The sequence below is a fragment of the Haliotis rubra genome, unplaced genomic scaffold (genome assembly GCF_003918875.1).
Source record: "Haliotis rubra isolate DU_JTF1 unplaced genomic scaffold, ASM391887v1 Scf1337, whole genome shotgun sequence".
NCBI lineage: Eukaryota > Metazoa > Mollusca > Gastropoda > Lepetellida > Haliotidae > Haliotis > Haliotis rubra.
The window spans coordinates 148,592-164,110 of NW_025765267.1; positions in this window are offsets into that span (position 1 = coordinate 148,592).

The following is a 15,519-nucleotide window of genomic DNA, read 5'->3' on the forward strand; positions in this document are numbered from 1 at the left end:
CAGCGCCCCTCATTTAGCAAGAGATGCATGTAGGAATGTTGAACACTATTTGTGCTCTCTATTTCTTCTTGCATCAAACTTTATGCTTGGAATCCCAAAATTAAACCAGAGGAAACGATAAATGGTGACAGACCTTTTAACCATTGTTGTACTCACAGTGAACGTCGTGGAACGGGACATATTGTAAACTATCAACACTGCAACCAGCATGTTATTGTCACAAGACGCACAACTTCATGTTTGCAAGAACGGGTATGAGTGGAATACAAAACGTATGGAACGTATGCCACACGTATAGTCGCACATATTGGATCAAAAGTTGTTCGATCAAGGTTACAACATTCAAGACCTCAGTAAAGGTTTGAAAAAATTGGTGCTGTACATGTGTTCAAAATATGACGTATTGGTGACCAAAATGATTCGAGTGTACGATTCTGTTTTCGTTTGTTTGTTTGTTTGTTGTTTAACGCTGCAGTCAGCAATGTTCCAGCTATATGGCGGCAGTCTGGACCAGACAATCCAGTGCTCAACATGATGAGCGCCAATCTACGTAACTGGGATGCGACCACCCGATCGCCTCTTACTACAAGCATGGGTTGCTGAAGACCAATTCTAACCCGGATCTTCACGGGTCTGTACGATTCTGACTATATGATGATCATTTGCTCACCAATCACCAATGTAACACATGAAAACAGGAATCAAATGTATACTTTATCCTAAACACGGAAGCAGATGATAACGAAAGAAACGGGGGCATTTTTTGGGACATCATTTGTGTCACTTAAATTTGGAAATGTTCCCCACAAGACAACTTCATTTCGGAATGAATTTCCTTTCCCTCTCACTGAAATAGGACATATAGTATCTGAGATTGGGGATAAGGCAAATTATCTCAGCATTACAACATTCTAAACGTCAGTAAAAATATCAAATATTTTATGGTAGTCTTGACGTAGATGTTTATAAGTTTGACACATCAGTGATAAAACATACGTCCGATGCAATTCCCGATTTGGAATACTGAAATAGGAAATATGTTTCGCATCTCAGATAGGGGATTATACCTGTTATATCATATTGAGGAGCCAGAGAGAGAGTTTGGTTTTACGCCGCTGTTAGCAATATTCCAGCAAGACACCAGAAATGGACTTCACACATTGAACCCATGTGGGGAATTGAACCAGGGTCTTCGGCGTGACGAGCCAACACTTTAACCTCTAGACTACCCCACCGCCCCTCATATGGTGGATTAAAGCTGGACCATGCGGAAGAGAAGAAGTTGAGCGAGACACTTTACCTGCTTTCTACTGAGACAAATCCAGTGACGAAATATCATAGAGTGAGTGAGTGAGTGAGTTTAGTTTTACGCCGCACTCAGTAATACTCCAGCTATATGGCGGCGGGCTGTAAATGATCGAGTCTGGACCAGACAAACCAGTGATCAACAGCATGAGCGTCAATCTACGAAACTGATGCCGTTAGTAACCACCCGATGCCGTAAGTCACCCTTACGACAAGCATGGCATGCTGAAGACCAATTCTAACCCGGATCTTCACGGGTCTGTACGATTCTTTTTTTTTTCTTTTTCTTTTTTTTTTCCTTTTTTTTTATTCATGATATATAGTATACATTGCTGGTTATGAAAAAAACATATAAACAAAATTATAAGCGTACAATCGCAAATCAAAAGTGCAATATTTTGTACTTTTTTTTTCAGACGGGAGGAGTTTGAAAAGAGAAGGATAGCGGTATAGACACAGGGTGCAGAAAGGTTTTACTCACAAGGGAACAAAGAATTCCATTTCATACGAAATTTTTCATCCTTTTTGTTCTTCTAGTTTGAAATGGTATTTTATGAAATATATAAGTTGGTTGATATTTAATTCCGTAAAGTCATATCTTGTTTTGTTAATATATTTCTTGATAATGATAAACAGATGGTTAATAAGGACAGGTGCCTCCGGGTCTCCCAGCAGGAAATGTTCAACATTGATACTTATATTATAGCTAGTTTTGCATCGAGACCACTCAACAAATGTTGAGAGAAGGTGTTTTGTTTTTTCACAGAAATAAAATAAATGTTCTAAAGTTTCTATTTCTTTGTTGCAGAGGGTACAGGCATTATCATCACTGATACCTATCTTAAACAAAAATGACTTAGTTGTAACTATTCGATGAATCAGTTTATACTGAAAATTCCTGGCTTTATTTTCTATGGTAATTTTATTTATCAGTGCAAAACAGTCACAAAGATCGTCATCTGCTAGAGTAATATTAAGTTTGGTTTCCCATTTCCGCTGAAGATTATAGAGAGAGCTTCCTTGACTTTCACATAGCTGAGTATATATGAATTTACAGTTAGCTGACTTGAGTATTTGTGTGAGAGTATTACACTGAGTGTTTACTGATTCTATCTTTTGATTTGTGTCTTTGGTGGCTTTGATCCAATGTTTGGGTATATATTGAAAAAAATCTGAAATAAAGGAGATATGTTTCTTGAAGGTTAAATTCCTCTTTAAGCGTATCATAGGACTTGAACTCACCGTTGTTCGAGACAATGTCTTTCATATATTTCATGCCTTTTTTAATCCATGAGACGAACAACCCAATATCGGTAACAGGTACAAAATTAAGAAGTGGCAAGCACATAAAATCTTCAACACTTTCACTAATTTTAGAATGGATACATGCATAGCATGAAACAACATCTTTCCAAAAATAGTTTTTAATATTTTTAGAGTAGGATTGTATTTTTTCCACTTGAAAGCTGAATAGATTAATGTCACCAAAAGGTGATAATGTCTCAAATGCTAGGTGCTGCCACAACCCCTTAATGATGTCAGTAATCTCCTTATCCATTTGATTTCCATGTACTGGCAGAATGATATAACATCGATCATTTTTAAGCCACCCTTACAGTAGTCGTTTATCAACATTTTCCTTTGGATTTTATCACGCTTCCCACCCCAAATAAACGTAAAAAGTATAGTATTCAAACGTTTGAAAAAGAGTTTAGATGGATTAGGGAGGGCGATAAACAAGTGTGTAAAAAGGGGGATAATTTGAGTTTTAATTATCGTTATTCTGCCTATCAAAGTTAATGATCTATTTGACCACGAGAATAATATTTTTCTAATTTGAAAACTGCGGTTCGAAATTTAATGTAATCATTTCTTCTAAATTGGTTGAAAAAATTATTCCCAGGATTTTAAATGGTTCTTTGGACCCGCGAAGAGGTATATATCGGCAGAGTTGTTCATTTGTGTCTCGTTTGGACCCGATCCAGACAGCTATAGTTTTATCACAGTTTAAATTTAGACCAGATACTATTGCAAATGTTTTAATAATATGAATGCAACTAAAAGACCAGGTAGTTAATATTCTTCACAATAATTCATTAAGTCATATAATATTCGAGTATTTTCTCCTAGAAATCTATTTTTGAAGAAGCCTGTTTGAGTTTCACTTATTATCTCAGAAAGGACTTCTTTCAGTCGTGAAGCTATGGTCCCAGATGCAATTTTGTAATCTACATTTAGAAGAGTTATAGGTCGCCATTTTTTTAAGTATCGCCTATCACGAGAGTCTTTAGGCAAACACGTTATGATACCTTGTCGCCTCTTACTACAAGCATGGGTTGCTGAAGACCAATTCTAACCCGGATCTTCACGGGTCTGTACGATTCTGACTATATGATGATCATCTGCTCACCAATCACCAATGTAACACATGAAAACAGGAATCAAATATATACTTTATCCTAAACACGGAAGCAGATGGTACGAAAGAAACGGGATCATTTTTTGGCACATTATTTGTGTCACTCAAATTTGGAAATGTTCCCCACAAGACAACTTCATTTCGGAATGAATTTCCTTTCCCTCTCACTGAAATAGGAATAGTATCTAAGATTGGGGATAAGGCAAATTATCTCAGCATTACAACATTCTAAACGTCAGTAAAAATATCAAATATTTTATGGTAGTCTTGACGTAGATGTTTATAAGTTTGACACATCAGTGATAAAACATACGTCCGATTTGGAATACTGAAATAGGAAATATGTTTCGCATCTCAGATAGGGGATAATACCAATTATCTCATATTGAGGAGCGAGAGAGTGAGTTTGGTTTTACGCCGCTGTTAGCAATATTCCAGCAAGACACCAGAAATGGACTTCACACATTGAACCCATATGGGGAATTGAACCAGGGTCTTCGGCGTGACGAGCCAACACTTTAACCTCTAGACTACCCCACCGCCCCTCATATGGAGGATTAAAGCTGGACCATGCGGAAGAGAAGAAGTTGAGCGAGACACTTTACCTGCTTTCTACTGAGACAAATCCAGTGACGAAATATCATAGAGTGAGTTTAGTTTTACGCCGCACTCAGTTATACTCCAGCTATATGGCGGCGGGCTGTAAATAATCGAGTAATCCTCAGCATGAACATCGATCTACGCAATTGGGATACGATGACATGTGTCAACCAAGTCAGCGAGCCTGACCACCCGATCCCGTTAGTCGCCTCTTACGACAAGCATGGGTTACTGAGGGTCATTCTAACCCGGACCTTCACGGGTAAATATCATAGAATGCCATTCCCAAGCACTGGCGATGCATCATCTTACATCTACACGTACATCAACGTCTTCGACTTACCCAGACTACAGGATACGACTTCTGAAGCCACCCACGAACATTCAGTGACCAGACACGAGGAGTTCCTTGACGTCCTTACATGCAATTATTTATTACCCACGAGGTCAACGTATTGGTAGTTGCATACTAATCTCGTATGTCACACGAGTGTCGTATCGCGTTGACCTGAGATTCTAACGATAACCGATGACCTCTCAATTAGGTCACATTCTGACGTAAATATTTTTTCATTCATAACATACACGTGAATTCATTCATTCTACAACTTAAATGCATTGTGGGAATGTAAACATCGCGAACGTTGCCGTGTCGCTGTTTAATTGTGAGTCGAACTGAGACATTATATCCGTCGAAAAACGTAAACGCAATGTTTCCACCAGTGATGTTAGCCGAATGAAGCAGCTCCAAACCAAGAAACGAGGTGCTGCAGAGTAGTTTACTGTAGGAGGCTGTACGAGGCGATGACAACTGACATGCATCGTGACGTCGGTTACAAAGGCAGTGACGTCATTACAGTGTGACGTCATGCAAATATTGTACTACAGTACAAAACTCTTCCGCAACCTCTTTATGAAACCGGTTTTGGTTTGAAACCAAAAACATAACAAAAATACGCTATTTTGTCAATTGAATGCATGTAAAACGTGGGTAATAAATGAAATACCACACTCGGTCTCATTACATACGAATTATACGAAGCTCGTGACCTTCCTATGATATCTGACCTCGCTTTCGCTCCGTCAGATACCATAGGAAGGACACTCGTTTCGTATAATTCGTATTAATGAGACCGAGTGTGGTATTTCATTTATTACCCACGTTTTACATGCATTCAATTGACAAAATAGCGTATTTTTGTTATGTTTTTGGTTTCAAACCAAAACCGGTTTCATAAAGAGGTTGCGGAAGAGTTTTGTACTGTAGTACAATATTTGCATGACGTCACACTGTAATGACGTCACTGCCTTTGTAACCGACGTCACGATGCATGTCAGTTGTCATCGCCTCGTACAGCCTCCTACAGTAAACTACTCTGCAGCACCTCGTTTCTTGGTTTGGAGTGTCCTTCCTATGGTATCTGACGGAGCGAAAGCGAGGTCAGGCCCCGATTTCTCGAAACAAACTTAAGTTTTTACTCAAATTTGAAACTGAGTTTGACAATTTGAAAGAGATGAATTTTTAACTCTGCTGCATTTTGAAAATAAAAATGCCCAAAAAACTTAAGTATACTATTCACCAAACTCAAATTGTCTAGTATGCTTGAGTGTAATATCGATTTCAGTTCATTCTGGGAAATGAGTTTTCTCAATTTGAGTAAAAACTCTGACTTAAGTCAAAACTCAGACTTAAGTTTGTTTCGAGAAATCAGGGCCAGATATCATAGGAAGGTCACGAGCTTCGTATAATTCGTATGTAATGAGACCGAGTGTAGTATTCCCTATTTATTACTCAACCGTTGAAGATATCACTGTTTAATGTATCTACAATGTTATTACACATTGTGTAATAACATCGCGTGATGCTGGACGTATGACGTCATAATGGTTTACAGTTATGACGTCACAATGCTTGATTGTACCAGCGCATTGTGCTAGAGGTTACAGACACATGCCACTCAGCCATATCAGACATGGTATTGGGTGATAGACAGTACAATCTGATTAGTCCATTGCTCATCAAAAATGGGATCAAGTTTACGAGAACTGAATAAAGTATAAACGGTGCAATAGGGCGCGTAAGTCTCGCGAGGCGCTACTTCCGCTACTAGATTTCCGGTGACAAGCGAATACGCAAGAACCAGTTGTGGTGCCAAATTGCGCGACCGCCCAATATGACCTTACTAGACCGTACCAAGTGTACTACCATGCTTGGCTGTCACAGCTGGTGACAGTCGTAATAATTGGATCATTTGGGGACGATAAGATGGAAAAATTATTATTCCCTCAAGGATTATCGGTTCCTTACTGACAACCGACAACCATGAGTCAATTCGAAAACATATGAGTACCTTTCTTTAGCTATAATATATTTTTGACAACCAGTGCAGTTCTATCGCTAAACGTGTTTCTTTTCAGTATCGCGGACAGTGTTTGTCACAAAACATATTTCGGGAATCAATGACATGGTTAACGTAAAATGCATTTGAGTAATATGTATTTATATTGAATTAATAAAACTATTAATTAATATACTGCAATTCATAAAACAGCCATGTGTTACCAACTTTGTCAAGTTGTTGTTCTATTCATATTCATTTCCCTTTTCAATAAAAGTATGCAATTCCAAATTAGAATATTTTTGTTTGTTTAATTTGTTATTTATTTTCTAAATACATTTGTTCTGCTTCAGCAACATTTTGTAACTATTCCAAATTAAAAACTATTTTGTCAAATAGTTTCTAACAAATATCAATATTGATATGTACAAAATAGTTTTTAATTTGGAATAGTTGCAAAATATTCAATAGAGACAATTGGCTTTATGCAATGTAAAATGCATGTGTATAAATACTTGAGGTACTTATATAAATACTTTGTAAACTAGTTGGTAGGCTTAATAATTTTACTCTTTCCAAGTCCAAGGGATGACTTTATGCCAGTTCAGGTGACAGAATGACTCAAAGATACATGAAATAAATTGTTTGTTGTTTTGCAAATGTGAAAGAAAATGCATTATAAATTTTAATTTGGATAGATGACAGGGATCTGCATGTGTCAAATTGTTTCTTTTCCACGCTGTAAATATACTGATAATGATATATTGAATACAGGGATTGGGATGGAGACCTTCGACATTTTCAAGATTATTAGCCATTTTCTGAATTTAGAATGGGCCACTGGACTTGTATCAATAGTAAACTTCAAAATTTTAATGGGGCAAAATGGCCACTGTCTTTCCCAATGTCTGGAATAAATAGCAGTTCTTGTAACATTATAATTCTTTTTATAAATATATGAACTTTCCCATTTATGGTGACGTTTTTATTCACCATAAGAAGGCATAGTGTCATAAATCAATCAACAGCTCGACAAAATAACCTTGATGGCATGGTTACAATTATTTTGGTTACTACTGTCAGATATTCAAAACAAAAATGTGAAAACCCTCAGCCATATGAATATTCATCATGAAGCAATTATTTATCAAATTATGTAAACATCATTTTAGAGGTGATTTATAAAAACTGGTTGTTGCACAATATTTATTACACTTTGTACTGGATGTCTTGGAGTGAGTATACAATGTACTATGATCTAAAGTACAGGAGTGTTACTTAGTTCTTGGTTATGCAGGGGTGAGGTTCTGCTATGCTGTGAGCAAAATATGAAGGAGTAGAAATCAGCACCTTCAAGTCACAATTGGCAAAAATGCAAGACCAAATACACTCAAAATTTGGAGTAATCACTCAGAGACATTTCCTGTACTGTAAAATATACTGATCAATACATGGGGAAACTAAATGTGCATAAATGTATATACTATGTCATGACTGTAGATTCTGCAGACACTGGCTGATAGCAGCATGAGTATGATTACTTGTCATGTATTGATATAATGATGTAATAAAGTGTTTTTCACCCATATTTAGTAACTTACATATTCCAAATATTCTGCCAATGAGGCCAAGGTTGGTAACTGCCATTCCATATTTTCCACTATACAGTTAGACCAATATGTTTTAAAATAATGGAAAAGAATAATGTGTACTGGTTATTGTGCTATGAACCAGTGTTGTAATCTTACAGCAAATAAAAACAAAGAATTTCATATTTCAACAAAATTCCATGTCATGTAGAATCACATGCCTATGCCATTGATTAAGTTTAACTTTTCATTGGAAAGCATGTTTTTTCATGGAAACTGGAGTAGTAGAGTAACCTAGTGGTTAAACTGTTGCCACTTGTCACACTGAAGGCCCAGGTTTGATTCCCCACATGTGTGCAAAGTGTGAAGCCCATTGCTGCTCTCGCATGATGTTACTGGAATATTGCTAAAAGCGGTATAAAACCCAACTCTCTCACTTGGAAACCTTTGCTATATACACTGAAAATCTAATCTCCTACATCCATCTTGTATATTTACTATCAAATCAATATCATGGCTAAAAGCACAAATCTTCCAAACCATTCAATTTGTGCTTGCTTTATCCACACTTAAAAACAATAAACAAGTTTTGGAACTATTCTGCAAGTTTATTCCAAAGACATAATTACTCATAACATATCAAACATTCTTTGCATTTCCCAGATGCTAAACCTGAAAAAATACTGTAACAGTATCATCTGGAATACAAATGTTCTTTCATGGTCACTCATCTAAATTCTCACTGAATTATCTCAGAGTCCCAAGATGTCACGAGACTTTCCAAAACACCTTGCTGGTTACAAGCATTTCCTGTTCCAGCAAGTTTCCAAAGGATGATGCGTAGGGCTTTAATATGTTTTATAACTGTACATAGAACATATCAATGACTTGCTGTTTCTTCATTGCAATGTATATTGCTTGACCACCAGATGTTAAAAGAAATCTGAAGATATGTTTCAGTTAGTGTTGCTCTTGATGTCAATGGTAATTGTGGTGATGAAGAAATCTATTCCTCCTTCTTTCTCCTCTTAAAGATGTGCATCTGTTCCAACTGAAAAAAATACATAACACACGTTAGACCAAGTACGATATACTTAATAACATGTAAACACTAAAACAGTTCCTTACAATGTTGACATCAAGATATTGATAAATTAAGCATGTGGATGTTATGTTTAACTGAACATGCTGCACCATAACCAAATGCTAAGTGGGGTTGTAATAATATGTTAATCAAGCTCATATTACAGAATACATTTGTGAGAGACACCTATTCAGAGCTATTGGTATCAATCAAAGTGTGGATATAATCATCATTGTTTACGCACTATTAAAATTTAATATTTAATACATTACATTTATTTTTTTAGAATTACACCTGGATTTTCATTGCACATTAAGTTATCTTCTGGATAATTCCAACTGCAAGATACTTTATTTATTAACACAGTTTTTTGGGTACACATGCATTATACTAGCTAAGATACATAGCGTTCACTGACATGAACGCTATGTATCTTAGCTAGCATTATACCGGATACCTGCCTGTCATATTTTATTAGGTCCCCTCTCCGGGGGACAATAAAATCCCACTGTAAGATATCAAATGCAATCAAACGATTAACTAATCTGCACACATGTCAACTCCACCCTTATTGTGCGTGCCATGCTTAAACAATACCAGCCTTTAAATGAAAACAAAGAAATCCATGTAACAAACTTACCTCGACTAATGAATGGGCCAGCCTGAACTTCAGCTGAAGTCGACGCTGTGACAACTCGGCATCTGTTTGGCAAATATTCACGTGCTGTTCATGCAACATTGCCTTAGTGCTTTAGCAGTCCATGGTCTGTTACATGGCATAGGTTATGATTCACACAGCCAGTGTCGAGTATGATTATCCACGGCATACCCCATGTAACAGTGTTATCGCCATTGCCGAAAGACGTTGTTTGTCACCGGAAGTACTAAACAACGTAATCTCTCGCGAAGCGCCGTGACCTACTTACGGGCCCTATATGTCTGCATGTACTCCCTGATACTGATTACACATGTACATACAAAGCAGATGGTCGGGATTACAATGCCGGAACACACAAAAAGGATATTAATTGCTGCAGCACATTCGAAATTCATTAACTGCAGTTCTCTTTTTAGTTGATGCGAAACAAAAACAATTGACGTTATAATCAAAAGCGGATAAAGTTCCTGTGCTCTACTGACTATAATGGGAATTTGAAAAGCTACAAAGAATGATTCTGTAACTAAATGATATACTCATGTGTTTATGAAACTTGAATTGATCATGACAATGTGTACCCGTCCTTCCGCGAACGTCATCTCAGGTTGAAGGTTGTGTTGGGTCAATTGTCAGTTCACAGACAGATATTTTAGTGCCATCGCTGTGTAGCTCATTAAAGGTCACATAAACCCTAGGGGGTAAAAATACATAAATCACTAACTGGCATCGTTATAAATGCAACCCCGTCATTAAAACTACTCATTTCGACCTTTAATTGACTTAAATCGACCTTTTTGACAACAGTGCACATTTCTCACCCGCGAACGAAATTTCAACTAATCAGAGCGGCGCGACTCTGTGACGTCATATGAGGAATAGCTTTGAGGGCCGATGCAGAATTCATCTACATTTTAGGGGGTAAATTATCTTGTTTACAGGCTTGTATAAACCTGAAATCGTGACAATTGTTGTGGAAAATGAAAGCTATATGTTCTCACAATCTACTGTCATTTAATTTTGTCTCCTGCTTTGCCTAGTCTCCGAGTTACAACTTGTTTTCATAGACGCTTCTGTCACAATTGATTGGTGTCGTTAGGCCCTATTTGTATAATGACTGATCCAAATTGATCCCATTTCTGTGTTTTTTTTACCTCGATATTCAATCATGTCATGTAAAAATCTGTTTGTATTCTCAAAACAGTGTCGGCCCATAAGTTTTCACATGCAATACAGCAATTAATACTCCCTTGTTGTAACCCGTGTTAGGTGGTATAAACCTACACATGTTATTTGTCATCATTCACTTGATGGTCAGTTAATGAATTTATAACAGGTATAATTAGTGGTAACACACCTAGATTACCCGACAAAGGTTGCCATTTGGCATTTCTTGTGTCTGGAGTAAATATTCAACATTATGAACATCGATCAAAGGATTAACCGATAACACGCTGATTGATTAATTACTTTTATCTTACACAGCGGAATTGTCAAAAGGTAGTGTTTATGTATGTAGATTTACTAATCTATACTGAATACACTCTGCCGTGTCGGTGTCTGCGTAAAAACAACGTCCTTCTTTCAAAGGATTAACCGGCAATACATTGATTGATTGCCCATTATTGGCTAACTAAATTACCGTTTTTAATGAATGGCGGACATTATGCAATTAGTTGCCAGGTGTGCTATCTTGGGTGACCAATGAGACTATACCCCAATACCTGAAAAGATTTATCACTTTTTCGTATATTAAACTGTTAAAAGACACATCATTTGGATAAGTTTTGTGGATATTGATGGATACATTCCTCAAACAAGGTAAGGCCTGATATTGTTCCTATAACTTTAATCTGTTTTAATTTTAATATTTGCATTTTGTTTTTTAATCATTTGTCGTAGCATTCAACAGAATCATTGTTTTCGCCGTGAAGTGTAATGAGACAGACAACATACACTAGGGTGTGTGTGCGAATTATGATTCACATTGGCAAACTATAAAATGTCTAGATATTACAGTTCTGTTATAAATTCACTATAAGTATCAGCAGATCGTCTGCTTTTTATTTAGTTTCAAAATGCATAAAAGTATGATAATAAACTAATTAGGATTATAAGACCAAATATAAAGACGCACATTGACTAGTTGTGTCATGCAAAACCCTTTTGGTTATGATTCCAATACATATTTAACTACGAGTAGAAAGTAGTTTTGATTTTCTAACTTGATGAAAACAAACTATAATCTCATTAATTCTAACAGACTTTACGATTTTCAAAAATGGCGGCGCCCTGTCGGGAACATCCGCCAGTCTGTGGATAAATGCTATTTAGGTTTGTTTTCACCGAGTTACAAAATCAAAACTACTTTCTACTGGTAGTAACATATGTATTTTATTGATGGCCAATAGGATTTTGCATGACATAGCGTATAACATGACAATTTCTCTCCTGGCAGCGAGGTGGGTGTCAATATAATACTACTTACAGTATTATTGTTACTTCGACCACAACCTCACTTCCGAGGAAGAAATCGTTATGTTACAGGTTGTGTTATGGAAAATCTTTATGGTCATCAATCATATACATATTTTACTATAACTAGTAAGTAGTTTTGATTCTTTAACTTCCGTGAAGCGATCTGAACACAAGTAAGATATCGTTTCAGGCTTCCACAACGCTCGCTTCGCACTCACAAACATAACCCATTTAGCACGAACTGCGGGGTCCTGTGGAAATCTGTGCATGGTGACACCATCACCCGACCCCTAGAAGCAATTGACGACAAAGCAACGATTCGGCATGTCGTTGTTCATGTCGAGAAATCATCAAAATGATGAGCGTGCTACACACTTTCTATACAACTAACTGAAAATCGTTCCTCATATGACGTCACTGAGTTACGTAAGGGAAGCAGGCGACTTTTTGGCCACTTTTAATCGCTCGATATTAATTAACCACAAGTTTTTAAAGAATGAATTTGGTGTTCCGCATAAGACTAACCACAAATCTTTCATATGTAATGGTTAAAAGAGTAACAAAAAACAAAGTTTAGTGGTTCTTTAAAAACATGAGTGAGTGAGTGAGTTTAGTTTTACGCCGTTTTAGCAATATTCCAGCAATATAAGGTCGGGAGACACAAGAAATGGGTTTCACACATTGTACCCATGTGGGAATCGAACTTGGGTCTTCGGCGTGACGAGCGAACGCTTTAACCACTTGGCTACATCCACACACCCACCCCGTTTTCCAATGGAAATCTGTATTTGGATAACTGTTTCCTGTTGAAAATGGCATTGCAGACAAGCAGATGCAGCGTTTCATAGGGCGGAGGGTAGCCTAGTGGTTAAAGCGTTCGCTTGTCACCCCGAAGACCCGGGTTCGAATCCGCACATGGGTACAATGTTTGAAGCCCATTTCTGCTGCCTCCCGCCGTTATATTGCTGGAATAATGCTCAGAGCAGCATAAAACCTGACCCGACTCAGTGTCTCATGTCAATCTGAATGCATTTGAGTGACAATGTATGCATGTTTGATCCGATGTATCCATGCATTTACAGCAGCATGCTGACTTCAGCATTCCGACAGATGGAATGTGTGTTATATTCTAATTACCAGCATAATCAATAGCGGAGCACATCATGTTTCCCGTCCAGCATAAAGCTGTCGGTAATGATAGCATCGTGACTTCTAAATACATTAGCGATGTACATGTATTGTTTTTTCGTATGGCTCAACTAATAGGATGTAATAAATACATGTGCAAGGGGCAGTGGGATAGTCTACTGGTTACAGCGTCCGCTCGTCACGTCGAAGACCCGGATTCGATTCCCCACATGCATGGGCACAATGTGTGAAGCCCATTTCTGGTGTCCCCCGCCGTGAATGTTGCTAAAAGCGGCGCAAAACCAAACTCACTCACTCTCTCAAATATATGTGCATGTATAAGAGTTAAAGTTATCGTTCGTCGAAGTATAGGCATAAGGTACAGATTAAATGGTGCTGTGGAATTTCTTAAAATTATGGAATTGGATTTGATGCTTTTTTTCACAGCGGGAACACAAAAAATAGGCCTCACACATTGTAGCCATCTGGGGAATCGAACTTGGGGCTTCAGCGTGACGAGCGAAGGCTTTAACCACTAGGCTACCCCACGGCCCTCAATGCCTTACAAAAGCAGCCAGTTTATCGAGTGTATCTTACTACACTTAAGGCTTACCAAAATGGTTCTACCTCTACAAATTCACTTACAAACGTTTGTAAGTTTCTGGCTCTGTATGTATTATAAGGCAACCCTGACAATACCAAGGCATGATTGACCGCCTCCGTGGTGTAGTGCTTAGAGCGTCCGCCCGGAGTGCGGAAGGTCGCGGCTTCGATCCCCGACGGCGTCATACCAAAAGACGTTAAAATATGGTACTTGTTGGTCCCTGCCTGTCGCTCGGCATTAATGGGTACAACAAGGACAGGTCAGCTCGGAGTCAGTATAATGTGTCTGAGTGGGGTATTCAGGCTTCACTGCGGTATGATATCTCAGTGGGCTAGCACTATAAAACCAGCTTAAGTCTGGGCTAGTACAAGCAGCCGCACATACACATACAAACACATGCACGTCGTATGAGCGAAATATTCTCAAGCACGACGTTAAACCCAATTTCACCTCACCTCACCAAGGCATGATTACATATATCCCGTTTGATAACTAGTTCTGTGTGTGTGCATGTATTGTGTTGTGTGGCTAAGCTGCAGACAGCTAGATAACGGCAACTAGTATATAATCAAATCTGGACCAGACAAGGAGCAAGTTCCAACATCATCGAGTTGAGACGGCACCAAGTCAAAAGTTACCACCGCTGACCACCTGATCCATTTAGGCGCATTATATGGCAAGCACACATATAGACGATGTAGTTCTTATATTGGAATCCCACGCCATGTATTGTTATGAGAATATACCTTTATTTTTCTTCCATAAAGAGAATATCACATATATGTATCTAACGAAAAAAACACCCAACCCTACATTCACCTGTACTGTATAACCCGTGAAGATCCGTGTTAAAATTGGTCTTCAGTAACCCATGCTTGTCGTGAGAGGCGACTAACGGGATCAGGTGGTCAGACTCGCTGACTTGGTTGACACATGTCATCGTATCCCTATTGTGTTGATTGATGCTCATGCTGTTGATCACTGGATTGTCTGGTCCAGACTCGGTTGTTCACTGACCACCGCCATATAACTGGAATATTGCTGAGTGGGGCGTTAAACAACCAACCAACCAACCTTACTATACTTGGGATTATCACTGAAGCTGTTTACCAGGGACACAACTTTCCTTTGTCATGTTCCTGCTGAGGTAAGCCGACAAGAAAGGGGATGACCTTACCTTAGCGTGGCTATTTGTCTTTATCAGGATAGCTGAACACAAAGTATTCAGTTCCCATGTCGGCGGCGAATGAAACTTAGAATATGCCACGTCGGCATTATGTGAACAAAGTACTTTGTGCCTGAAATTTCCTTATGATGG